Here is a 24,459-nt window from a genome sequence, read left to right as displayed (position 1 = left end):
GTAATTAGGACGTTTTAAAATTACATCTCTTCAAGTTATTTTCATATAACATATCGTGTCAGAAGTGGAATTCGAACCCACTCTCTCAAACGAGGACCAGAATACACAGATTCACATCGTGAACCAATGAAACTAAGAACACTTGAGTCTGTCGCCTTAGACCGCTCGGTCATCCTGACGTGGTTTAGTGTAATTTGGACGTTTTAAAATTACATCTCTTCCAGTTATTTTCATAAAACATATCGTGTCAGAAGTGGAATTCGAACCCACTCTCTCAAACGAGGACCAGAATACACAGATTCACATCGTGAACAAAGGAAGCTAAGCCCCTTGAGTCTGGCGCCTTAGACCGCTCGTTCATCCTGACGTGGTTTAGTGTAATTTGGACGTTTTAAAATTACATCTCATCCAGTTATTTTCATAAAACATATCGTGTCAGAAGTGGGATTCGAACCCACGCCCTCATACGAGGCCCAGAATACACAGATTGAAATCGTGAACCAATGAAACTAAGAACCCTTGAGTCTGTCGCCTTAGACCGCTCGGTCATCCTGACGTGGTTTTGTGTAATTTGGACGTTTTAAAATTACATCTCTTCCAGTTATTTTCATAAAACATATCGTGTCAGAAGTGGGGTTCGAACCCACGCCCTCATACGAGGCCCAGAATAACACAGATTCACATCGTGAACGAAGGAAGCTAAGCCCCTTGAGCCTGGCGCCTTAGACCGCTCGGTCATCCTGACGTGGTTTTGTGTAATTTGGACGTTTTAAAATTACATCTCTTCCAGTTATTTTCATAACACATATCGTGTCAGAAGTGGGATTCGAACCCACGCCCTCATACGAGGCCCAGAACACACAGATTGACATCGTGAACCAATGAAACTAAGAACCCTTGAGTCTGTCGCCTTAGACCGCTCGGTCATCCTGACGTGGTTTAGTGTAATTTGGACGTTTTAAAATTACATATCTTCCAGTTATTTTCATAAAACATATCGTGTCAGAAGTGGGATTCGAACCCGCGCCCTCATACGAGGACCAGAATACACAGATTGAAATCGTGAACCAATGAAACTAAGAACCCTTGAGTCTGTCGCCTTAGACCGCTCGGTCATCCTGACGTAGTTTTGTGTAATTTGGACGTTTTAAAATTACATCTCTTCCAGTTATTTTCATAAAACATATCGTGTCAGAAGTGGGATTCGAACCAACGCCCTCATACGAGGCCCAGAATAACACAGTTTCACATCGTGAACGAAGGAAGCCAAGCCCCTTGAGTCTGGCGCCTTACACCGCTCGGCCATCCTGACACGGTTTTAAGTCATTTAGACGTTTAAAATTACATATCTTCCAGTTATTTTCATAAAACATATCGTTTCAGAAGTGGAATTCGAACCCACGCCCTCAAACGAGGACCGGAATACACAGATTCACATCGTGTTCCAATGAAACTAAGAACCCTTGAATCTGTAGCCTTAGACAGCTCGGCAATCCTGACATGGTTTTGTGTAATTTGGACTTTTTAAAATTACATCCCTTCCAGTTATTTTCATAAAACATATCGTGTCAGAAGTGGGATTCGAACCCACGCCCTCATACGAGGCCCAGAATTTACAGATTGACATCGTGAACCAATGAAACTAAGAACCCTTGAATCTTTAGCCTTAGACCGCTCGGCAATCCTGACATGGTTTTGTGTAATTTGGACGCTCTAAAATTACATCTCTTCCAGTTATTTTCATAAAACATATCGTTGCAGAAATGGGATTCGAACCCACGCCCTCATACGAGGACCAGAATTCACAGATTCACATCGTGAACGAAGGAAGCTAAGCCCCTTGAGTCTGGCGCCTTAGACCGCTCGGCCATCCTGACGTGATGTTGTGTAATCTGGACGTTTTAAAATTACATCTCTTCCAGTTATTTTCATAAAACATATCGTGTCAGAAGTGGAATTCGAACCCACTCTCTCAAACGAGGACCAGAATACACAGATTCACATCGTGAGCCAATGAAACTAAGAACCCTTGAATCTGTAGCCTTAGACAGCTCGGCAATCCTGACATGGTTTTGTGTAATTTGGACGCTTTAAAATTACATCTCTTCCAGTTATTTTCATAAAACATATCGTGTCAGAAGTGGGATTCGAACCCACGCCCTCATACGAGGACCAGAATTCACAGATTCACATCGTGAACGAAGGAAGCTAAGCCCCTTGTGTCTGGCGCCTTACACCGCTCGGCCATCCTGACGTGGTTTAGTGTAATTTGGACGTTTTAAAATTACATCTCTTCCAGTTATTTTCATAAAACATATCGTGTCAGAAGTGGGATTCGAACCCACTCTCTCATACGAGGACCAGAATTCACAGATTGACATCGTGAACGAAGGAAGCTAAGCCCCTTGAGTCTGGCGCCTTAGACAGCTCGGCCATCCTGACGTGATTTTGTGTAATTTGGACGTTTTAAAATTACATCTCTTCCAGTTATTTTCATAAAACATATCGTGTCAGAAGTGGGATTCGAACCCACGCCCTCATACGAGGCCCAGAACACACAGATTGACATCGTGAACCAATGAAACTAAGAACCCTTGTGTCTGTCGCCTTAGACCGCTCGGTCATCCTGACGTGGTTTAGTGTAATTTGGACGTTTTAAAATTACATATCTTCCAGTTATTTTCATAAAACATATCGTGTCAGAAGTGGGATTCGAACCCGCGCCCTCATACGAGGACCAGAATTCACAGATTCACATCGTGAACGAAGGAAGCTAAGCCCCATGAGTCTGGCGCCTTAGACCGCTCGGCGATCCTGACGTGATGTTGTGTAATTTGGACGCTTCAAAATTACATCTCTTCCAGTTATTTTCATATAACATTTCGTGTCAGAAGTGGAATTCGAACCCACTCTCTCAAACGAGGACCAGAATACACAGATTCACATCGTGACCCAATGAAACTAAGAACCCTTGAATCTGTAGCCTTAGACTGCTCGGCAATCCTGACATGGTTTTGTGCAAATTGGACGCTTTAAAATTACATCTCTTCCAGTTATTTTCATAAAACATATCGTGTCAGAAGTGGGATTCGAACCCACGCCCTCATACGAGGACCAGAATTCACAGATTCACATCGTGAACGAAGGAAGCTAAGCCCCTTGAGTCTGGCGCCTTAGACCGCTCGGCCATCTTGACGTGATGTTGTGTAATTAGGACGTTTTAAAATTACATCTCTTCAAGTTATTTTCATATAACATATCGTGTCAGAAGTGGAATTCGAACCCACTCTCTCAAACGAGGACCAGAATACACAGATTCACATCGTGAACCAATGAAACTAAGAACACTTGAGTCTGTCGCCTTAGACCGCTCGGTCATCCTGACGTGGTTTAGTGTAATTTGGACGTTTTAAAATTACATCTCTTCCAGTTATTTTCATAAAACATATCGTGTCAGAAGTGGAATTCGAACCCACTCTCTCAAACGAGGACCAGAATACACAGATTCACATCGTGAACAAAGGAAGCTAAGCCCCTTGAGTCTGGCGCCTTAGACCGCTCGGTCATCCTGACGTGGTTTAGTGTAATTTGGACGTTTTAAAATTACATCTCATCCAGTTATTTTCATAAAACATATCGTGTCAGAAGTGGGATTCGAACCCACGCCCTCATACGAGGCCCAGAATACACAGATTGAAATCGTGAACCAATGAAACTAAGAACCCTTGAGTCTGTCGCCTTAGACCGCTCGGTCATCCTGACGTGGTTTAGTGTAATTTGGACGTTTTAAAATTACATCTCATCCAGTTATTTTCATAAAACATATCGTGTCAGAAGTGGGATTCGAACCCACGCCCTCATACGAGGCCCAGAATACACAGATTGAAATCGTGGACCAATGAACCTAAGAACCCTTGAGTCTGTCGCCTTAGACCGCTCGGTCATCCTGACGTGGTTTTGTGTAATTTGGACGTTTTAAAATTACATCTCTTCCAGTTATTTTCATAAAACATATCGTGTCAGAAGTGGGATTCGAACCCACGCCCTCATACGAGGCTCAGAATAACACAGATTCACATCGTGAACGAAGGAAGCTAAGACCCTTGAGCCTGGCGCCTTAGACCGCTCGGTCATCCTGACGTGGTTTTGTGTAATTTGGACGTTTTAAAATTACATTTCTTCCAGTTATTTTCATAAAACATATCGTGTCAGAAGTGGGATTCGAACCCACGCCCTCATACGAGGCCCAGAACACACAGATTGACATCGTGAACCAATGAAACTAAGAACCCTTGAGTCTGTCGCCTTAGACCGCTCGGTCATCCTGACGTGGTTTAGTGTAATTTGGACGTTTTAAAATTACATATCTTCCAGTTATTTTCATAAAACATATCGTGTCAGAAGTGGGATTCGAACCCACGCCCTCATACGAGGCCCAGAACACACAGATTGACATCGTGAACCAATGAAACTAAGAACCCTTGAGTCTGTCGCCTTAGACCGCTCGGTCATCCTGACGTGGTTTAGTGTAATTTGGACGTTTTAAAATTACATATCTTCCAGTTATTTTCATAAAACATATCGTGTCAGAAGTGGGATTCGAACCCGCGCCCTCATACGAGGACCAGAATTCACATCGTGAACGAAGGAAGCTAAGCCCCATGAGTCTGGCGCCTTAGACCGCTCGGCCATCCTGACGTGATGTTGTGTAATCTGGACGTTTTAAAATTACATCTCTTCCAGTTATTTTCATAAAACATATCGTGTCAGAAGTGGGATTCGAACCCACGCCCTCATACGAGGCCCAGAATATACAGATTGACATCGTGAACCAATGAAACTAAGAACCCATGAATCTGTAGCCTTAGACCGCTCGGCAATCCTGACATGGTTTTGTGTAATTTGGACGTTTTAAAATTACATCTCTTCCAGTTATTTTCATAAAACATATCGTGTCAGAAGTGGGATTCGAACCCACGCCCTCATACGAAGACCAGAATTCACACATTCACATCGTGAACGAAGGAAGCTAAGCCCCTTGAGTCTGGCGCCTTAGACCGCTCGGCCATCCTGACGTGATGTTGTGTAATCTGGACGTTTTAAAATTACATCTCTTCCAGTTATTTTCATAAAACATATCGTGTCAGAAGTGGAATTCGAACCCACTCTCTCAAACGAGGACCAGAATACACAGATTCACATCGTGACCCAATGAAACTAAGAACCCTTGAATCTGTAGCCTTAGACAGCTCGGCAATCCTGACATGGTTTTGTGTAATTTGGACGTTTTAAAATTACATCTCTCCCAGTTATTTTCATAAAACATATCGTGTCAGAAGTGGGATTCGAACCCACGCCCTCATACGAGGACCAGAATTCACAGATTCACATCGTGAACGAAGGAAGCTAAGCCCCTTGAGTCTGGCGCCTTAGACCGCTCGGCCATCTTGACGTGATGTTGTGCAATTAGGACGTTTTAAAATTACATCTCTTCAAGTTATTTTCATATAACATATCGTGTCAGAAGTGGAATTCGAACCCACTCTCTCAAACGAGGACCAGAATACACAGATTCACATCGTGAACCAATGAAACTAAGAACACTTGAGTCTGTCGCCTTAGACCGCTCGGTCATCCTGACGTGGTTTAGTGTAATTTGGACGTTTTAAAATTACATCTCTTCCAGTTATTTTCATAAAACATATCGTGTCAGAAGTGAAATTCGAACCCACTCTCTCAAACGAGGACCAGAATACACAGATTCACATCGTGAACAAAGGAAGCTAAGCCCCTTGAGTCTGGCGCCTTAGACCGCTCGGTCATCCTGACGTGGTTTAGTGTAATTTGGACGTTTTAAAATTACATCTCATCCAGTTATTTTCATAAAACATATCGTGTCAGAAGTGGGATTCGAACCCACGCCCTCATACGAGGCCCAGAATACACAGATTGAAATCGTGAACCAATGAAACTAAGAACCCTTGAGTCTGTCGCCTTAGACCGCTCGGTCATCCTGACGTGGTTTAGTGTAATTTGGACGTTTTAAAATTACATCTCTTCCAGTTATTTTCATATAACATATCGTGTCAGAAGTGAAATTCGAACCCACTCTCTCAAACGAGGACCAGAATACACAGATTCACATCGTGAACAAAGGAAGCTAAGCCCCTTGAGTCTGGCGCCTTAGACCGCTCGGTCATCCTGACGTGGTTTAGTGTAATTTGGACGTTTTAAAATTACATCTCATCCAGTTATTTTCATAAAACATATCGTGTCAGAAGTGGGATTCGAACCCACGCCCTCATACGAGGCCCAGAATACACAGATTGAAATCGTGAACCAATGAAACTAAGAACCCTTGAGTCTGTCGCCTTAGACTTCTCGGCAATCCTGACATGGTTTTGTGTAATTTGGACGTTTTAAAATTACATCTCATCCAGTTATTTTCATAAAACATATCGTGTCAGAAGTGGGATTCGAACCCACGCCCTCATACGAGGACCAGAATTCACACATTCACATCGTGAACGAAGGAAGCTAAGCCCCTTGAGTCTGGCGCCTTAGACCGCTCGGCCATCCTGACGTGATGTTGAGTAATCTGGACGTTTTAAAATTACATCTCTTCCAGTTATTTTCATAAAACATATCGTGTCAGAAGTGGAATTCGAACCCACTCTCTCAAACGAGGACCAGAATACACAGATTCACATCGTGACCCAATGAAACTAAGAACCCTTGAATCTGTAGCCTTAGACAGCTCGGCAATTCTGACATGGTTTTGTGTAATTTGGACGTTTTAAAATTACATCTCTCCCAGTTATTTTCATAAAACATATCGTGTCAGAAGTGGGATTCGAACCCACGCCCTCATACGAGGACCAGAATTCACAGATTCACATCGTGAACGAAGGAAGCTAAGCCCCTTGAGTCTGGCGCCTTAGACCGCTCGGCCATCTTGACGTGATGTTGTGCAATTAGGACGTTTTAAAATTACATCTCTTCAAGTTATTTTCATATAACATATCGTGTCAGAAGTGGAATTCGAACCCACTCTCTCAAACGAGGACCAGAATACACAGATTGACATCGTGAACCAATGAAACTAAGAACACTTGAGTCTGTCGCCTTAGACCGCTCGGTCATCCTGACGTGGTTTAGTGTAATTTGGACGTTATAAAATTACATCTCATCCAGTTATTTTCATAAAACATATCGTGTCAGAAGTGGGATTCGAACCCACGCCCTCATACGAGGCCCAGAATACACAGATTGAAATCGTGAACCAATGAAACTAAGAACCCTTGAGTCTGTCGCCTTAGACCGCTCGGTCATCCTGACGTGGTTTTGTGTAATTTCGACGTTTTAAAATTACATCTCTTCCAGTTATTTTCATAAAACATATCGTGTCAGAAGTGGGATTCGAACTCAAGCCCTCATACGAGGCCCAGAATAACACAGATTCACATCGTGAACGAAGGAAGCTAAGCCCCTTGAGCCTGGCGCCTTGGACCGCTCGGTCATCCTGACGTGGTTTTGTGTAATTTGGACGTTTTAAAATTACATCTCTTCCAGTTATTTTCATAAAACATATCGTGTCAGAAGTGGGATTCGAACCCACGCCCTCATAAGAGGCCCAGAACACACAGGTTGACATCGTGAACCAATGAAACTAAGAACCCTTGAGTCTGTCGCCTTAGACCGCTCGGTCATCCTGACGTGGTTTAGTGTAATTTGGACGTTTTAAAATTACATATCTTCCAGTTATTTTCATAAAGCATATCGTGTCAGAAGTGGGATTCGAACCCGCGCCCTCATACGAGGATCAGAATTCACATCGTGAACGAAGGAAGCTAAGCCCCATGAGTCTGGCGCCTTAGACCGCTCGGCCATCCTGACGTGATGTTGTGTAATTTGGACGTTTTAAAATTACATCTCATCCAGTTATTTTCATAAAACATATCGTGTCAGAAGTGGGATTCGAACCCACGCCCTCATACGAGGCCCAGAACACACAGATTGACATCGTGAACCAATGAAACTAAGAACCCTTGAGTCTGTCGCCTTAGACCGCTCGGTCATCCTGACGTGGTTTAGTGTAATTTGGACGTTTTAAAATTACATATCTTCCAGTTATTTTCATAAAACATATCGTGTCAGAAGTGGGATTCGAACTCAAGCCCTCATACGAGGCCCAGAATAACACAGATTCACATCGTGAACGAAGGAAGCTAAGCCCCTTGAGCCTGGCGCCTTAGACCGCTCGGTCATCCTGACGTGGTTTTGTGTAATTTGGACGTTTTAAAATTACATCTCATCCAGTTATTTTCATAAAACATATCGTGTCAGAAGTGGGATTCGAACCCACGCCCTCATACGAGGACCAGAATTCACACATTCACATCGTGAACGAAGGAAGCTAAGCCCCTTGAGTCTGGCGCCTTAGACCGCTCGGCCATCCTGACGTGATGTTGAGTAATCTGGACGTTTTAAAATTACATCTCTTCCAGTTATTTTCATAAAACATATCGTGTCAGAAGTGGAATTCGAACCCACTCTCTCAAACGAGGACCAGAATACACAGATTCACATCGTGACCCAATGAAACTAAGAACCCTTGAATCTGTAGCCTTAGACAGCTCGGAAATTCTGACATGGTTTTGTGTAATTTGGACGTTTTAAAATTACATCTCTCCCAGTTAATTTCATAAAACATATCGTGTCAGAAGTGGGATTCGAACCCACGCCCTCATACGAGGACCAGAATTCACAGATTCACATCGTGAACGAAGGAAGCTAAGCCCCTTGAGTCTGGCGCCTTAGACCGCTCGGCCATCTTGACGTGATGTTGTGTAATTAGGACGTTTTAAAATTACATCTCTTCAAGTTATTTTCATATAACATATCGTGTCAGAAGTGGAATTCGAACCCACTCTCTCAAACGAGGACCAGAATACACAGATTGACATCGTGAACCAATGAAACTAAGAACACTTGAGTCTGTCGCCTTAGACCGCTCGGTCATCCTGACGTGGTTTAGTGTAATTTGGACGTTATAAAATTACATCTCATCCAGTTATTTTCATAAAACATATCGTGTCAGAAGTGGGATTCGAACCCACGCCCTCATACGAGGCCCAGAATACACAGATTGAAATCGTGAACCAATGAAACTAAGAACCCTTGAGTCTGTCGCCTTAGACCGCTCGGTCATCCTGACGTGGTTTTGTGTAATTTCGACGTTTTAAAATTACATCTCTTCCAGTTATTTTCATAAAACATATCGTGTCAGAAGTGGGATTCGAACCCACTCTCTCAAACGAGGACCAGAATACACAGATTGACATCGTGAACCAATGAAACTAAGAACACTTGAGTCTGTCGCCTTAGACCGCTCGGTCATCCTGACGTGGTTTTGTGTAATTTGGACGTTTTAAAATTACATCTCTTCCAGTTATTTTCATAAAACATATCGTGTCAGAAGTGGGATTCGAACCCACGCCCTCATAAGAGGCCCAGAACACACAGGTTGACATCGTGAACCAATGAAACTAAGAACCCTTGAGTCTGTCGCCTTAGACCGCTCGGTCATCCTGACGTGGTTTTGTGTAATTTCGACGTTTTAAAATTACATATCTTCCAGTTATTTTCATAAAACATATCGTGTCAGAAGTGGGATTCGAACCCGCGCCCTCATACGAGGATCAGAATTCACATCGTGAACGAAGGAAGCTAAGCCCCTTGAGCCTGGCGCCTTAGACCGCTCGGTCATCCTGACGTGGTTTTGTGTAATTTGGACGTTTTAAAATTACATCTCTTCCAGTTATTTTCATAAAACATATCGTGTCAGAAGTGGGATTCGAACCCACGCCCTCATAAGAGGCCCAGAACACACAGGTTGACATCGTGAACCAATGAAACTAAGAACCCTTGAGTCTGTCGCCTTAGACCGCTCGGTCATCCTGACGTGGTTTAGTGTAATTTGGACGTTTTAAAATTACATATCTTCCAGTTATTTTCATAAAGCATATCGTGTCAGAAGTGGGATTCGAACCCGCGCCCTCATACGAGGATCAGAATTCACATCGTGAACGAAGGAAGCTAAGCCCCATGAGTCTGGCGCCTTAGACCGCTCGGCCATCCTGACGTGATGTTGTGTAATTTGGACGTTTTAAAATTACATCTCATCCAGTTATTTTCATAAAACATATCGTGTCAGAAGTGGGATTCGAACCCACGCCCTCATACGAGGCCCAGAACACACAGATTGACATCGTGAACCAATGAAACTAAGAACCCTTGAGTCTGTCGCCTTAGACCGCTCGGTCATCCTGACGTGGTTTAGTGTAATTTGGACGTTTTAAAATTACATATCTTCCAGTTATTTTCATAAAACATATCGTGTCAGAAGTGGGATTCGAACTCAAGCCCTCATACGAGGCCCAGAATAACACAGATTCACATCGTGAACGAAGGAAGCTAAGCCCCTTGAGCCTGGCGCCTTAGACCGCTCGGTCATCCTGACGTGGTTTTGTGTAATTTGGACGTTTTAAAATTACATCTCATCCAGTTATTTTCATAAAACATATCGTGTCAGAAGTGGGATTCGAACCCACGCCCTCATACGAGGACCAGAATTCACACATTCACATCGTGAACGAAGGAAGCTAAGCCCCTTGAGTCTGGCGCCTTAGACCGCTCGGCCATCCTGACGTGATGTTGAGTAATCTGGACGTTTTAAAATTACATCTCTTCCAGTTATTTTCATAAAACATATCGTGTCAGAAGTGGAATTCGAACCCACTCTCTCAAACGAGGACCAGAATACACAGATTGACATCGTGAACCAATGAAACTAAGAACCCTTGAGTCTGTCGCCTTAGACCGCTCGGTCATCCTGACGTGGTTTTGTGTAATTTCGACGTTTTAAAATTACATATCTTCCAGTTATTTTCATAAAACATATCGTGTCAGAAGTGGGATTCGAACCCGCGCCCTCATACGAGGATCAGAATTCACATCGTGAACGAAGGAAGCTAAGCCCCTTGAGCCTGGCGCCTTAGACCGCTCGGTCATCCTGACGTGGTTTTGTGTAATTTGGACGTTTTAAAATTACATCTCTTCCAGTTATTTTCATAAAACATATCGTGTCAGAAGTGGGATTCGAACCCACGCCCTCATAAGAGGCCCAGAACACACAGGTTGACATCGTGAACCAATGAAACTAAGAACCCTTGAGTCTGTCGCCTTAGACCGCTCGGTCATCCTGACGTGGTTTAGTGTAATTTGGACGTTTTAAAATTACATATCTTCCAGTTATTTTCATAAAGCATATCGTGTCAGAAGTGGGATTCGAACCCGCGCCCTCATACGAGGATCAGAATTCACATCGTGAACGAAGGAAGCTAAGCCCCATGAGTCTGGCGCCTTAGACCGCTCGGCCATCCTGACGTGATGTTGTGTAATTTGGACGTTTTAAAATTACATCTCATCCAGTTATTTTCATAAAACATATCGTGTCAGAAGTGGGATTCGAACCCACGCCCTCATACGAGGCCCAGAACACACAGATTGACATCGTGAACCAATGAAACTAAGAACCCTTGAGTCTGTCGCCTTAGACCGCTCGGTCATCCTGACGTGGTTTAGTGTAATTTGGACGTTTTAAAATTACATATCTTCCAGTTATTTTCATAAAACATATCGTGTCAGAAGTGGGATTCGAACTCAAGCCCTCATACGAGGCCCAGAATAACACAGATTCACATCGTGAACGAAGGAAGCTAAGCCCCTTGAGCCTGGCGCCTTAGACCGCTCGGTCATCCTGACGTGGTTTTGTGTAATTTGGACGTTTTAAAATTACATCTCATCCAGTTATTTTCATAAAACATATCGTGTCAGAAGTGGGATTCGAACCCACGCCCTCATACGAGGACCAGAATTCACACATTCACATCGTGAACGAAGGAAGCTAAGCCCCTTGAGTCTGGCGCCTTAGACCGCTCGGCCATCCTGACGTGATATTGAGTAATCTGGACGTTTTAAAATTACATCTCTTCCAGTTATTTTCATAAAACATATCGTGTCAGAAGTGGAATTCGAACCCACTCTCTCAAACGAGGACCAGAATACACAGATTCACATCGTGACCCAATGAAACTAAGAACCCTTGAATCTGTAGCCTTAGACAGCTCGGCAATTCTGACATGGTTTTGTGTAATTTGGACGTTTTAAAATTACATCTCTCCCAGTTAATTTCATAAAACATATCGTGTCAGAAGTGGGATTCGAACCCACGCCCTCATACGAGGACCAGAATTCACAGATTCACATCGTGAACGAAGGAAGCTAAGCCCCTTGAGTCTGGCGCCTTAGACCGCTCGGCCATCTTGACGTGATGTTGTGTAATTAGGAAGTTTTAAAATTACATCTCTTCAAGTTATTTTCATATAACATATCGTGTCAGAAGTGGAATTCGAACCCACTCTCTCAAACGAGGACCAGAATACACAGATTGACATCGTGAACCAATGAAACTAAGAACACTTGAGTCTGTCGCCTTAGACCGCTCGGTCATCCTGACGTGGTTTAGTGTAATTTGGACGTTATAAAATTACATCTCATCCAGTTATTTTCATAAAACATATCGTGTCAGAAGTGGGATTCGAACCCGCGCCCTCATACGAGGACCAGAATTCACATCGTGAACGAAGGAAGCTAAGCCCCATGAGTCTGGCGCCTTAGACCGCTCGGCCATCCTGACGTGATGTTGTGTAATCTGGACGTTTTAAAATTACATCTCTTCCAGTTATTTTCATAAAACATATCGTGTCAGAAGTGGAATTCGAACCCACTCTCTCAAACGAGGACCAGAATACACAGATTCACATCGTGACCCAATGAAACTAAGAACCCTTGAATCTGTAGCCTTAGACAGCTCGGCAATGCTGACATGGTTTTGTGTAATTTGGACGTTTTAAAATTACATCTCTCCCAGTTATTTTCATAAAACATATCGTGTCAGAAGTGGGATTCGAACCCACGCCCTCATACGAGGACCAGAATTCACAGATTCACATCGTGAACGAAAGAAGCTAAGCCCCTTGAGTCTGGCGCCTTAGACCGCTCGGCCATCTTGACGTGATGTTGTGTAATTAGGACGTTTTAAAATTACATCTCTTCAAGTTATTTTAATATAACATATCGTGTCAGAAGTGGAATTCGAACCCACTCTCTCAAACGAGGACCAGAATACACAGATTCACATCGTGAACCAATGAAACTAAGAACACTTGAGTCTGTCGCCTTAGACCGCTCGGTCGTCCTGACGTGGTTTAGTGTAATTTGGACGTTTTAAAATTACATCTCATCCAGTTATTTTCATAAAACATATCGTGTCAGAAGTGGGATTCGAACCCACGCCCTCATACGAGGCCCAGAATACACAGATTGACATCGTGAACCAATGAAACTAAGAACCCATGAATCTGTAGCCTTAGACCGCTCGGCAATCCTGACATGGTTTTGTGTAATTTGGACGTTTTAAAATTACATCTCTTCCAGTTATTTTCATAAAACATATAGTGTCAGAAGTGGGATTCGAACCCACGCCCTCATACGAGGACCAGAATTCACACATTCACATCGTGAACGAAGGAAGCTAAGCCCCTTGAGTCTGGCGCCTTAGACCGCTCGGCCATCCTGACGTGATGTTGTGTAATCTGGACGTTTTAAAATTACATCTCTTCCAGTTATTTTCATAAAACATATCGTGTCAGAAGTGGAATTCGAACCCACTCTCTCAAACGAGGACCAGAATACACAGATTCACATCGTGACCCAATGAAACTAAGAACCCTTGAATCTGTAGCCTTAGACAGCTCGGCAATCCTGACATGGTTTTGTGTAATTTGGACGTTTTAAAATTACATCTCTCCCAGTTATTTTCATAAAACATATCGTGTCAGAAGTGGGATTCGAACCCGCGCCCTCATACGAGGACCAGAATTCACATCGTGAACGAAGGAAGCTAAGCCCCATGAGTCTGGCGCCTTAGACCGCTCGGCCATCCTGACGTGATGTTGTGTAATCTGGACGTTTTAAAATTACATCTCTTCCAGTTATTTTCATAAAACATATCGTGTCAGAAGTGGGATTCGAACCCACGCCCTCATACGAGGCCCAGAATACACAGATTGACATCGTGAACCAATGAAACTAAGAACCCATGAATCTGTAGCCTTAGACCGCTCGGCAATCCTGACATGGTTTTGTGTAATTTGGACGTTTTAAAATTACATCTCTTCCAGTTATTTTCATAAAACATATCGTGATCGAAGTGGGATTCGAACCCACGCCCTCATACGAGGACCAGAATTCACACATTCACATCGTGAACGAAGGAAGCTAAGCCCCTTGAGTCTGGCGCCTTAGACCGCTCGGCCATCCTGACGTGATGTTGTGTAATCTGGACGTTTTAAAATTACATCTCTTCCAGTTATTTTCATAAAACATATCGTGTCAGAAGTGGAATTCGAACCCACTCTCTCAAACGAGGACCAGAATACACAGATTCACATCGTGACCCAATGAAACTAAGAACCCTTGAATCTGTAGCCTTAGACAGCTCGGCAATCCTGACATGGTTTTGTGTAATTTGGACGTTTTAAAATTACATCTCTCCCAGTTATTTTCATAAAACATATCGTGTCAGAAGTGGGATTCGAACCCACGCCCTCATACGAGGACCAGAATTCACAGATTCACATCGTGAACGAAAGAAGCTAAGCCCCTTGAGTCTGGCGCCTTAGACCGCTCGGCCATCTTGACGTGATGTTGTGTAATTAGGACGTTTTAAAATTACATCTCTTCAAGTTATTTTAATATAACATATCGTGTCAGAAGTGGAATTCGAACCCACTCTCTCAAACGAGGACCAGAATACACAGATTCACATCGTGAACCAATGAAACTAAGAACACTTGAGTCTGTCGCCTTAGACCGCTCGGTCATCCTGACGTGGTTTAGTGTAATTTGGACGTTTTAAAATTACATCTCTTCCAGTTATTTTCATAAAACATATCGTGTCAGAAGTGGAATTCGAACCCACTCTCTCAAACGAGGACCAGAATACACAGATTCACATCGTGAACAAAGGAAGCTAAGCCCCTTGAGTCTGGTGCCTTAGACCGCTCGGTCGTCCTGACGTGGTTTAGTGTAATTTGGACGTTTTAAAATTACATCTCATCCAGTTATTTTCATAAAACATATCGTGTCAGAAGTGGGATTCGAACCCACGCCCTCATACGAGGCCCAGAATACACAGATTGACATCGTGAACCAATGAAACTAAGAACCCATGAATCTGTAGCCTTAGACCGCTCGGCAATCCTGACATGGTTTTGTGTAATTTGGACGTTTTAAAATTACATCTCTTCCAGTTATTTTCATAAAACATATCGTGTCAGAAGTGGGATTCGAACCCACGCCCTCATACGAGGACCAGAATTCACACATTCACATCGTGAACGAAGGAAGCTAAGCCCCTTGAGTCTGGCGCCTTAGACCGCTCGGCCATCTTGACGTGATGTTGTGTAATTAGGACGTTTTAAAATTACATCTCTTCAAGTTATTTTCATATAACATATCGTGTCAGAAGTGGAATTCGAACCCACTCTCTCAAACGAGGACCAGAATACACAGATTCACATCGTGAACCAATGAAACTAAGAACACTTGAGTCTGTCGCCTTAGACCGCTCGGTCATCCTGACGTGGTTTAGTGTAATTTGGACGTTTTAAAATTACATCTCTTCCAGTTATTTTCATAAAACATATCGTGTCAGAAGTGGAATTCGAACCCACTCTCTCAAACGAGGACCAGAATACACAGATTCACATCGTGACCCAATGAAACTAAGAACCCTTGAATCTGTAGCCTTAGACAGCTCGGCAATCCTGACATGGTTTTGTGTAATTTGGACGTTTTAAAATTACATCTCTCCCAGTTATTTTCATAAAACATATCGTGTCAGAAGTGGGATTCGAACCCACGCCCTCATACGAGGACCAGAATTCACAGATTCACATCGTGAACGAAGGAAGCTAAGCCCCTTGAGTCTGGCGCCTTAGACCGCTCGGCCATCTTGACGTGATGTTGTGTAATTAGGACGTTTTAAAATTACATCTCTTCAAGTTATTTTCATATAACATATCGTGTCAGAAGTGGAATTCGAACCCACTCTCTCAAACGAGGACCAGAATACACAGATTCACATCGTGAACCAATGAAACTAAGAACACTTGAGTCTGTCGCCTTAGACCGCTCGGTCATCCTGACGTGGTTTAGTGTAATTTGGACGTTTTAAAATTACATCTCTTCCAGTTATTTTCATAAAACATATCGTGTCAGAAGTGGAATTCGAACCCACTCTCTCAAACGAGGACCAGAATACACAGATTCACATCGTGACCCAATGAAACTGAGAACCCTTGAATCTGTAGCCTTAGACAGCTCGGCAATCCTGACATGGTTTTGTGTAATTTGGACGTTTTAAAATTACATCTCTCCCAGTTATTTTCATAAAACATATCGTGTCAGAAGTGGGATTCGAACCCACGCCCTCATACGAGGACCAGAATTCACAGATTCACATCGTGAACGAAGGAAGCTAAGCCCCTTGAGTCTGGCGCCTTAGACCGCTCGGCCATCTTGACGTGATGTTGTGTAATTAGGACGTTTTAAAATTACATCTCTTCAAGTTATTTTCATACAACATATCGTGTCAGAAGTGGAATTCGAACCCACTCTCTCAAACGAGGACCAGAATACACAGATTCACATCGTGAACCAATGAAACTAAGAACACTTGAGTCTGTCGCCTTAGACCGCTCGGTCATCCTGACGTGGTTTAGTGTAATTTGGACGTTTTAAAATTACATCTCTTCCAGTTATTTTCATAAAACATATCGTGTCAGAAGTGGAATTCGAACCCACTCTCTCAAACGAGGACCAGAATACACAGATTCACATCGTGAACAAAGGAAGCTAAGCCCCTTGAGTCTGGCGCCTTAGACCGCTCGGTCATCCTGACGTGGTTTAGTGTAATTTGGACGTTTTAAAATTACATCTCATCCAGTTATTTTCATAAAACATATCGTGTCAGAAGTGGGATTCGAACCCACGCCATCATACGAGGCCCAGAATACACAGATTGAAATCGTGAACCAATGAAACTAAGAACCCTTGAGTCTGTCGCCTTAGACTTCTCGGCAATCCTGACATGGTTTTGTGTAATTTGGACGTTTTAAAATTACATCTCATCCAGTTATTTTCATAAAACATATCGTCTCAGAAGTGGGATTCGAACCCACGCCCTCATACGAGGACCAGAATTCACACATTCACATCGTGAACGAAGGAAGCTAAGCCCCTTGAGCCTGGCGCCTTAGACCGCTCGGTCATCCTGACGTGGTTTAGTGTAATTTGGACGTTTTAAAATTACATCTCATCCAGTTATTTTCATAAAACATATCGTGTCAGAAGTGGGATTCGAACCCACGCCATCATACGAGGCCCAGAATACACAGATTGAAATCGTGAACCAATGAAACTAAGAACCCTTGAGTCTGTCGCCTTAGACTTCTCGGCAATCCTGACATGGTTTTGTGTAATTTGGACGTTTTAAAATTACATCTCATCCAGTTATTTTCATAAAACATATCGTCTCAGAAGTGGGATTCGAACCCACGCCCTCATACGAGGACCAGAATTCACACATTCACATCGTGAACGAAGGAAGCTAAGCCCCTTGAGCCTGGCGCCTTAGACCGCTCGGTCATCCTGACGTGGTTTAGTGTAATTTGGACGTTTTAAAATTACATCTCATCCAGTTATTTTCATAAAACATATCGTGTCAGAAGTGGGATTCGAACCCACGCCATCATACGAGGCCCAGAACACACAGATTGAAATCGTGAACCAATGAAACTAAGAACCCTTGAGTCTGTCGCCTTAGACTTCTCGGCAATCCTGACATGGTTTTGTGTAATTTGGACGTTTTAAAATTACATCTCATCCAGTTATTTTCATAAAACATATCGTCTCAGAAGTGGGATTCGAACCCACGCCCTCATACGAGGACCAGAATTCACACATTCACATCGTGAACGAAGGAAGCTAAGCCCCTTGAGTCTGGCGCCTTAGACCGCTCGGCCAACCTGACGTGATGTTGTGTAATCTGGACGTTTTAAAATTACATCTCTTCCAGTTATTTTCATACAACATATCGTGTCAGAAGTGGAATTCGAACCCACTCTCTCAAACGAGGACCAGAATACACAGATTCACATCGTGACCCAATGAAACTAAGAACCCTTGAATCTGTAGCCTTAGACAGCTCGGCAATCCTGACATGGTTTTGTGTAATTTGGACGTTTTAAAATTACATCTCTCCCAGTTATTTTCATAAAACATATCGTGTCAGAAGTGGGATTCGAACCCACGCCCTCATACGAGGACCAGAATTCACAGATTCACATCGTGAACGAAGGAAGCTAAGCCCCTTGAGTCTGGCGCCTTAGACCGCTCGGCCATCTTGACGTGATGTTGTGTAATTAGGACGTTTTAAAATTACATCTCTTCAAGTTATTTTCATATAACATATCGTGTCAGAAGTGGGATTCGAACTCAAGCCCTCATACGAGGCCCAGAATAACACAGATTCACATCGTGAACGAAGGAAGCTAAGCCCCTTGAGCCTGGCGCCTTAGACCGCTCGGTCATCCTGACGTGGTTTTGTGTAATTTGGACATTTTAAAATTACATCTCATCCAGTTATTTTCATAAAACATATCGTGTCAGAAGTGGGATTCGAACCCACGCCCTCATACGAGGCCCAGAACACACAGATTGACATCGTGAACCAATGAAACTAAGAACCCTTGAGTCTGTCGCCTTAGACCGCTCGGTCATCCTGACGTGGTTTAGTGTAATTTGGACGTTTTAAAATTACATATCTTCCAGTTATTTTCATAAAACATATCGTGTCAGAAGTGGGATTCGAACCCGCGCCCTCATACGAGGACCAGAATTCATATCGTGAACGAAGGAAGCTAAGCCCCATGAGTCTGGCGCCTTAGACCGCTCGGCCATCCTGACGTGATGTTGTGTAATTTGGACGTTTTAAAATTACATCTCATCCAGTTATTTTCATAAAACATATCGTGTCAGAAGTGGGATTCAAACCCACGCCCTCATACGAGGCCCAGAATACACAGATAGAAATCGTGAACCAATGAAACTAAGAACCCTTGAGTCTGTCGCCTTAGACCGCTCGGTCATCCTGACGTGGTTTTGTGTAATTTGGACGTTTTAAAATTACATCTCTTCCAGTTATTTTCATAAAACATATCGTGTCAGAAGTGGGATTCGAACCAACGCCCTCATACGAGGCCCAGAATAACACAGTTTCACATCGTGAACGAAGGAAGCCAAGCCCCTTGAGTCTGGCGCCTTACACCGCTCGGCCATCCTGACGTGGTTTTAAGTCATTTAGACGTTTAAAATTACATCTCTTCCAGTTATTTTCATAAAACATATCGTTTCAGAAGTGGAATTCGAACCCACGCCCTCAAACGAGGACCGGAATACACAGATTCACATCGTGTTCCAATGAAACTAAGAACCCTTGAATCTGTAGCCTTAGACAGCTCGGCAATCCTGACATGGTTTTGTGTAATTTGGACGCTCTAAAATTACATCTCTTCCAGTTATTTTCATAAAACATATCGTGTCAGAAGTGGGATTCGAACCCAGGCCCTCATACGAGGACCAGAATTCACAGATTCACATCGTGAACGAAGGAAGCTAAGCCCCTTGAGTCTGGCGCCTTAGACCGCTCGGCCATCCTGACGTGATGTTGTGTAATCTGGACGTTTTAAAATTACATCTTTTCCAGTTATTTTCATAAAACATATCTTGTCAGAAGTGGAATTCGAACCCACTCTCTCAAACGAGGACCAGAATACACAGATTCACATCGTGACCCAATGAAACTAAGAACCCTTGAATCTGTAGCCTTAGACAGCTCGGCAATCCTGACATGGTTTTGTGTAATTTGGACCTTTTAAAATTACATCTCTCCCAGTTATTTTCATAAAACATATCGTGTCAGAAGTGGGATTCTAACCCACGCCCTCATACGATGACCAGAATTCACAGATTCACATCGTGAACGAAGGAAGCTAAGCCCCTTGAGTCTGGCGCCTTAGACCGCTCGGCCATCTTGACGTGATGTTGTGTAATTAGGACGTTTTAAAATTACATCTCTTCAAGTTATTTTCATATAACATATCGTGTCAGAAGTGGAATTCGAACCCACTCTCTCAAACGAGGACCCGAATACACAGATTCACATCGTGAACCAATGAAACTAAGAACACTTGAGTCTGTCGCCTTAGACCGCTCGGTCATCCTGACGTGGTTTAGTGTAATTTGGACGTTTTAAAATTACATCTCTTCCAGTTATTTTCATAAAACATATCGTGTCAGAAGTGGAATTCGAACCCACTCTCTCAAACGAGGACCAGAATACACAGATTCACATCGTGAACAAAGGAAGCTAAGCCCCTTGAGTCTGGCGCCTTAGACCGCTCGGTCATCCTGACGTGGTTTAGTGTAATTTGGACGTTTTAAAATTACATCTCATCCAGTTATTTTCATAAAACATATCGTGTCAGAAGTGGGATTCGAACCCACGCCCTCATACGAGGCCCAGAATACACAGTTTGAAATCGTGAACCAATGAAACTAAGAACCCTTGAGTCTGTCGCCTTAGACTTCTCGGTCATCCTGACGTGGTTTAGTGTAATTTGGACGTTTTAAAATTACATCTCATCCAGTTATTTTCATAAAACATATCGTGTCAGAAGTGGGATTCGAACCCACGCCCTCATACGAGGCCCAGAATACACAGATTGCAATCGTGAACCAATGAGACTAAGAACCCTTGAGTCTGTCGCCTTAGACCGCTCGGTCATCCAGACGTGGTTTTGAGAGAGTAAGGACGGCCTTATAAACCCAAAAATTTTACCCCCCCTTCCTTCCCCCCTTTCAGGGGGGGGGTAAAATGTTTTGGGTTTATAAAGCCATCCCTTGGGTGGGGAGGGGGGGGATTGATGACGTCACGTGACGGTGTTGGGGGGGGGGGGAATGGGGGGGTTGAATTGATGTTGTTGGCGGGAAATTTGAATTGTTGAGCCACCTGGTGGTGGTTTTCTTGATGACGTCGCGTCTAATTTTTGATGACGTCACGTGGCTGGTACCTGTAGGGATAGGCTTATGCTAGGCTTATGCTTATGCTATTGTAGTTCCTGAAAAGGATAGGCTTATGGTAGGTTATTCTTGGTAAATGCTGAAAAGGATAGGCTTATGGTAGGTTATTCTTGGTAAATGCTGAAAAATATAGTCTTATGGTAGGTTATTCTAGGCTTATTATTATTAAGAATCGAATTTTAGTCAAAAACTTTTAATGAACACAATCAATTCCAATTAATTCGCGAATGTACGCGTCGTTATTTAAGCAAATGTAGAATAAATTATATAATTGTAGTTTACGCGTCAAGTTTTTGTCACTAACCAAGTTACAAAAATCTTCGAAAATGCTCGAAGGAACTATACACGCTGCTAGGAAATTTTTAACACGGTCGTAATCATTGTGAGACATAGTACCGCGACTTACATAATATTTTTGATATATATCATTCATGCGTTTTACAATAGCTTCGTACATGCATTTAATAACTTCGGCTTGATCATTTAAAAGCTTGAAGTGAAATCTCATAAAACTAAATTTCTCGTTCAGTTTCCCTGCTTCGGCCTTTGTTAGAGTGAATACGCTACCATCGTCGAATACTATACTCCCCTCCATAACGGTTATTTTTATTTTCAAGTTCAAGTAACGATAATTACCCAGGTCGCCAGTTTCCAAAGCTGAATAGATCTCCGTCCACTCCTCCATAAATTCCTTCAAAACGTCTTCCGATATTATAACAATAGCCCCGTCCTTTTTTGTGAAAAGTAAGCTTGGCTCGAATCCATTTACACCGAAAACGGCATAGCATTCATTACTTAGTCTAACACGGGCGTTCACGCGGTAATCTATGATCTTGGCGGGCATCCTTACGGCAGGTCTTTACGGTTTAAAAGCTGACGACTGAATGATTTTTATTGCGTGATTTTCTTGAGTGCGTACTTGATAATTAGCCTGAGGGTATATTGACTGGTGCTTTTCTTTTTTTTATTGTCCTTTATGGGCTACATACCACCCCCTAAAGTCGCGATGGTTTAGTACCTTAAAGGGGGGCGAGGGTAAACCTTTTGTATATCAATGGAATCTGAGTGATTTATGACTCACACAAACGTGTTAAGACATTCCATCGGCTTTTTATTTATACGTAATATTTATACGTAACATCGTTCAGACTGGTCTATGGCCATAAGAAGGGACAGAACTTGAACAAAAGAATTTATCCCCATCCGTTTTTATTTTTACTATAAAGACGTGTTTTAATGGGTTTAGGGGTATGGTCGAATCAGTTGTATTGTTATGAATTGAATCTATTTTCGGATTTATTGCTTTGTTAGTCGGTGACTCTTCCCACCACGAAACATTTAATTGTTTCCAGGTGTTTGCCCGTAAGGCATTATCTTGACAAGTCTCAACATGTTATGTCTTTGTCGCGTTACCCGAAATTAAAGTAATATTTTTAAAATACCAAAATGCAAATTCAACTAGGAATACAGTTACGAGGATGAAAGTAACGGCCACTATTTTCCCTGGCTTTGAAAGAGCTTCGCGAATTAACGTCTGCTTAGTAACAGCATCCATTACAATCTAACCTTTCATCCCCTTATTTGGGATATAAATAGCGTCTGATTTGGTCCAGACCTCATTTGATTGTTAGACACCGCCAGGATAAGATGAATCGTGAAATTACCCGTCTAGAAACGTTTGGCGCATTTGCGAGTACGTTTGTAAAACCGTCAGAACTAGCCCGTCATGGGTTTTACTATTTAAGTTCGGGGACGGACGCTGTTAAATGCCATTTTTGTGACTTAACGCTACGAGGATGGGAACCTAACGACAATGTTTTCGAAGAGCATCAGAAATTCAAGGCAGACTGTCCACTACTTCAAGGATTACCAACAAATAACATGCCTATATTCATCCAAAACCCATTGACTAAAGACATGCCACCAAACAGAAAGTACAGAGATGTCCCTCAAGAAGAGTGGGAGAAAGAAAAAGTCATTCCGCCAACCCAACCCATACCAACAACACTTACTCCGAATGACGATATTGTACTAAGAATTAAACGCGTTAATCTCGAGAAAGCTATAATTGAAATGTTTATTCAAGAACTTTTGCGACATGAAAGTTAGATCCAATTGTTGTAATATATTCCATACCTTATTACGTTTTATAAATTATAAAAGAACCAATCAAAAAACTTGAAATGTAACTCGAAATAAATATAATTTTTTCCTTAATTTGTTCTTTGTATTGCTATTATACCTACTACAGTCTTGATAAAACCTCGTTGAAATATATTCTAACTAAATTTATTCAAATCATTCCTATTTTCAATTTGGTTCCTCAAAATTATTTATGGCTTTTAGGGATGGTGGGGAATGACCTCGGGTCCCTGAGATGCGTGGGAATTTATTTTTCTTTGATTGGGCCACCCCACAGGTTGGTTTATGACCTTGAAAAGGGGGGCTGAACAAAAGCATCTATTCCCTTTGTCTTTCTGGGTCATTTCAAGACTTCTATGGCCATAAAAGAGGGCTGAACTTGAACAAAAGAATTTATTTTGTCAATTCTTTAATTGGACCCCACACCAGGTGCTTTAGTACCTTAAAAGGGGGCGTGGTCGAAACAGTTGTATTGTTATCAATGGAATTTATATTTAGAGTGTTTTATGACTAGCCCAAACGTGTTAAGACATGTTTATGACATTGAGGGGGATCTGTTTTTTTTTTCTAATTGTATCACGAAAGTATAAAAGGGCGGATCACTCTAGGCTACTTATCAGTTTACTTCTGACCGCTATTGATGCAAGCCAAGAAATCTTCTGCTCCCAAACAAAACTTGTGAGTTTTTCCGTGCCCATATCTTAGTGCTTTAGTATTTTTTAACTTAGTTTTTATACGTGTTTTCATTTTAACTTAGTTTTTTACAAGTGTTTTAGTATTTAACTCTAGTATTTTAACTTAGTTTTTACAAGTGTTTTAGTATTTAACTCTAGTATTTTAACTTAGTTTTTACAAGTGTTTTCAATTTAACTTAGATTTTTTTACAAGTATTTTAACTTAGTTTTTTACAAGTGTTTTAGTATTTAACTCGTAGTATTACAAGTGTTTTCAATTTGACTTAGTTTTTTTTATAAGAACTTTCAATTT

The 24,459-nt window shown here is 42.4% G+C and overlaps 21 non-coding genes across 21 annotated transcripts; all 21 read right to left on the bottom strand.

Moving 5' to 3' along the window:
• Positions 1-3,074: 3,074 nt before the first annotated feature.
• On the bottom strand, positions 3,075-3,196 carry TRNAL-CAA (transfer RNA leucine (anticodon CAA)). Its single transcript has 2 exons — positions 3,159-3,196; positions 3,075-3,120 (listed from the first exon to the last, which is right to left on the bottom strand). It is a non-coding gene; the product is annotated as a tRNA-Leu (tRNA).
• A 1,388-nt stretch (positions 3,197-4,584) lies between these two features.
• Positions 4,585-4,698, bottom strand: TRNAM-CAU (transfer RNA methionine (anticodon CAU)). Its single transcript has 2 exons — positions 4,661-4,698; positions 4,585-4,630 (listed from the first exon to the last, which is right to left on the bottom strand). It is a non-coding gene; the product is annotated as a tRNA-Met (tRNA).
• Positions 4,699-4,953: 255 nt separating this feature from the next.
• Positions 4,954-5,075, bottom strand: TRNAL-CAA (transfer RNA leucine (anticodon CAA)). Its single transcript has 2 exons — positions 5,038-5,075; positions 4,954-4,999 (listed from the first exon to the last, which is right to left on the bottom strand). It is a non-coding gene; the product is annotated as a tRNA-Leu (tRNA).
• A 255-nt stretch (positions 5,076-5,330) lies between these two features.
• TRNAL-CAA (transfer RNA leucine (anticodon CAA)) lies at positions 5,331-5,452 on the bottom strand. Its single transcript has 2 exons — positions 5,415-5,452; positions 5,331-5,376 (listed from the first exon to the last, which is right to left on the bottom strand). It is a non-coding gene; the product is annotated as a tRNA-Leu (tRNA).
• A 1,009-nt stretch (positions 5,453-6,461) lies between these two features.
• Positions 6,462-6,583, bottom strand: TRNAL-CAA (transfer RNA leucine (anticodon CAA)). Its single transcript has 2 exons — positions 6,546-6,583; positions 6,462-6,507 (listed from the first exon to the last, which is right to left on the bottom strand). It is a non-coding gene; the product is annotated as a tRNA-Leu (tRNA).
• Positions 6,584-6,838: 255 nt separating this feature from the next.
• On the bottom strand, positions 6,839-6,960 carry TRNAL-CAA (transfer RNA leucine (anticodon CAA)). Its single transcript has 2 exons — positions 6,923-6,960; positions 6,839-6,884 (listed from the first exon to the last, which is right to left on the bottom strand). It is a non-coding gene; the product is annotated as a tRNA-Leu (tRNA).
• Positions 6,961-8,340: 1,380 nt separating this feature from the next.
• TRNAL-CAA (transfer RNA leucine (anticodon CAA)) lies at positions 8,341-8,462 on the bottom strand. Its single transcript has 2 exons — positions 8,425-8,462; positions 8,341-8,386 (listed from the first exon to the last, which is right to left on the bottom strand). It is a non-coding gene; the product is annotated as a tRNA-Leu (tRNA).
• Positions 8,463-8,717: 255 nt separating this feature from the next.
• On the bottom strand, positions 8,718-8,839 carry TRNAL-CAA (transfer RNA leucine (anticodon CAA)). Its single transcript has 2 exons — positions 8,802-8,839; positions 8,718-8,763 (listed from the first exon to the last, which is right to left on the bottom strand). It is a non-coding gene; the product is annotated as a tRNA-Leu (tRNA).
• Positions 8,840-10,588: 1,749 nt separating this feature from the next.
• On the bottom strand, positions 10,589-10,710 carry TRNAL-CAA (transfer RNA leucine (anticodon CAA)). The gene is made up of 2 exons: positions 10,673-10,710; positions 10,589-10,634 (listed from the first exon to the last, which is right to left on the bottom strand). It is a non-coding gene; the product is annotated as a tRNA-Leu (tRNA).
• Positions 10,711-11,892: 1,182 nt separating this feature from the next.
• TRNAL-CAA (transfer RNA leucine (anticodon CAA)) lies at positions 11,893-12,014 on the bottom strand. The gene is made up of 2 exons: positions 11,977-12,014; positions 11,893-11,938 (listed from the first exon to the last, which is right to left on the bottom strand). It is a non-coding gene; the product is annotated as a tRNA-Leu (tRNA).
• Positions 12,015-12,269: 255 nt separating this feature from the next.
• TRNAL-CAA (transfer RNA leucine (anticodon CAA)) lies at positions 12,270-12,391 on the bottom strand. Its single transcript has 2 exons — positions 12,354-12,391; positions 12,270-12,315 (listed from the first exon to the last, which is right to left on the bottom strand). It is a non-coding gene; the product is annotated as a tRNA-Leu (tRNA).
• Positions 12,392-12,646: 255 nt separating this feature from the next.
• Positions 12,647-12,760, bottom strand: TRNAM-CAU (transfer RNA methionine (anticodon CAU)). The gene is made up of 2 exons: positions 12,723-12,760; positions 12,647-12,692 (listed from the first exon to the last, which is right to left on the bottom strand). It is a non-coding gene; the product is annotated as a tRNA-Met (tRNA).
• A 255-nt stretch (positions 12,761-13,015) lies between these two features.
• TRNAL-CAA (transfer RNA leucine (anticodon CAA)) lies at positions 13,016-13,137 on the bottom strand. Its single transcript has 2 exons — positions 13,100-13,137; positions 13,016-13,061 (listed from the first exon to the last, which is right to left on the bottom strand). It is a non-coding gene; the product is annotated as a tRNA-Leu (tRNA).
• Positions 13,138-13,581: 444 nt separating this feature from the next.
• Positions 13,582-13,703, bottom strand: TRNAL-CAA (transfer RNA leucine (anticodon CAA)). Its single transcript has 2 exons — positions 13,666-13,703; positions 13,582-13,627 (listed from the first exon to the last, which is right to left on the bottom strand). It is a non-coding gene; the product is annotated as a tRNA-Leu (tRNA).
• Positions 13,704-13,958: 255 nt separating this feature from the next.
• On the bottom strand, positions 13,959-14,072 carry TRNAM-CAU (transfer RNA methionine (anticodon CAU)). The gene is made up of 2 exons: positions 14,035-14,072; positions 13,959-14,004 (listed from the first exon to the last, which is right to left on the bottom strand). It is a non-coding gene; the product is annotated as a tRNA-Met (tRNA).
• A 632-nt stretch (positions 14,073-14,704) lies between these two features.
• On the bottom strand, positions 14,705-14,826 carry TRNAL-CAA (transfer RNA leucine (anticodon CAA)). Its single transcript has 2 exons — positions 14,789-14,826; positions 14,705-14,750 (listed from the first exon to the last, which is right to left on the bottom strand). It is a non-coding gene; the product is annotated as a tRNA-Leu (tRNA).
• A 632-nt stretch (positions 14,827-15,458) lies between these two features.
• Positions 15,459-15,580, bottom strand: TRNAL-CAA (transfer RNA leucine (anticodon CAA)). Its single transcript has 2 exons — positions 15,543-15,580; positions 15,459-15,504 (listed from the first exon to the last, which is right to left on the bottom strand). It is a non-coding gene; the product is annotated as a tRNA-Leu (tRNA).
• A 444-nt stretch (positions 15,581-16,024) lies between these two features.
• TRNAL-CAA (transfer RNA leucine (anticodon CAA)) lies at positions 16,025-16,146 on the bottom strand. The gene is made up of 2 exons: positions 16,109-16,146; positions 16,025-16,070 (listed from the first exon to the last, which is right to left on the bottom strand). It is a non-coding gene; the product is annotated as a tRNA-Leu (tRNA).
• A 444-nt stretch (positions 16,147-16,590) lies between these two features.
• TRNAL-CAA (transfer RNA leucine (anticodon CAA)) lies at positions 16,591-16,712 on the bottom strand. Its single transcript has 2 exons — positions 16,675-16,712; positions 16,591-16,636 (listed from the first exon to the last, which is right to left on the bottom strand). It is a non-coding gene; the product is annotated as a tRNA-Leu (tRNA).
• Positions 16,713-18,475: 1,763 nt separating this feature from the next.
• TRNAL-CAA (transfer RNA leucine (anticodon CAA)) lies at positions 18,476-18,597 on the bottom strand. Its single transcript has 2 exons — positions 18,560-18,597; positions 18,476-18,521 (listed from the first exon to the last, which is right to left on the bottom strand). It is a non-coding gene; the product is annotated as a tRNA-Leu (tRNA).
• A 444-nt stretch (positions 18,598-19,041) lies between these two features.
• Positions 19,042-19,155, bottom strand: TRNAM-CAU (transfer RNA methionine (anticodon CAU)). Its single transcript has 2 exons — positions 19,118-19,155; positions 19,042-19,087 (listed from the first exon to the last, which is right to left on the bottom strand). It is a non-coding gene; the product is annotated as a tRNA-Met (tRNA).
• Positions 19,156-24,459: the final 5,304 nt, after the last annotated feature.

Source organism: Phalangium opilio, unplaced genomic scaffold (genome assembly GCF_054372755.1).
Source record: "Phalangium opilio isolate 3A_F unplaced genomic scaffold, DU_Popi_V2 ptg000046l_1, whole genome shotgun sequence".
Classification (NCBI taxonomy): Eukaryota; Metazoa; Arthropoda; class Arachnida; order Opiliones; family Phalangiidae; genus Phalangium; species Phalangium opilio.
The sequence above is the reverse complement of the archived record's forward strand: the minus strand, read 5'-3'. Positions and strand labels throughout refer to the sequence as shown.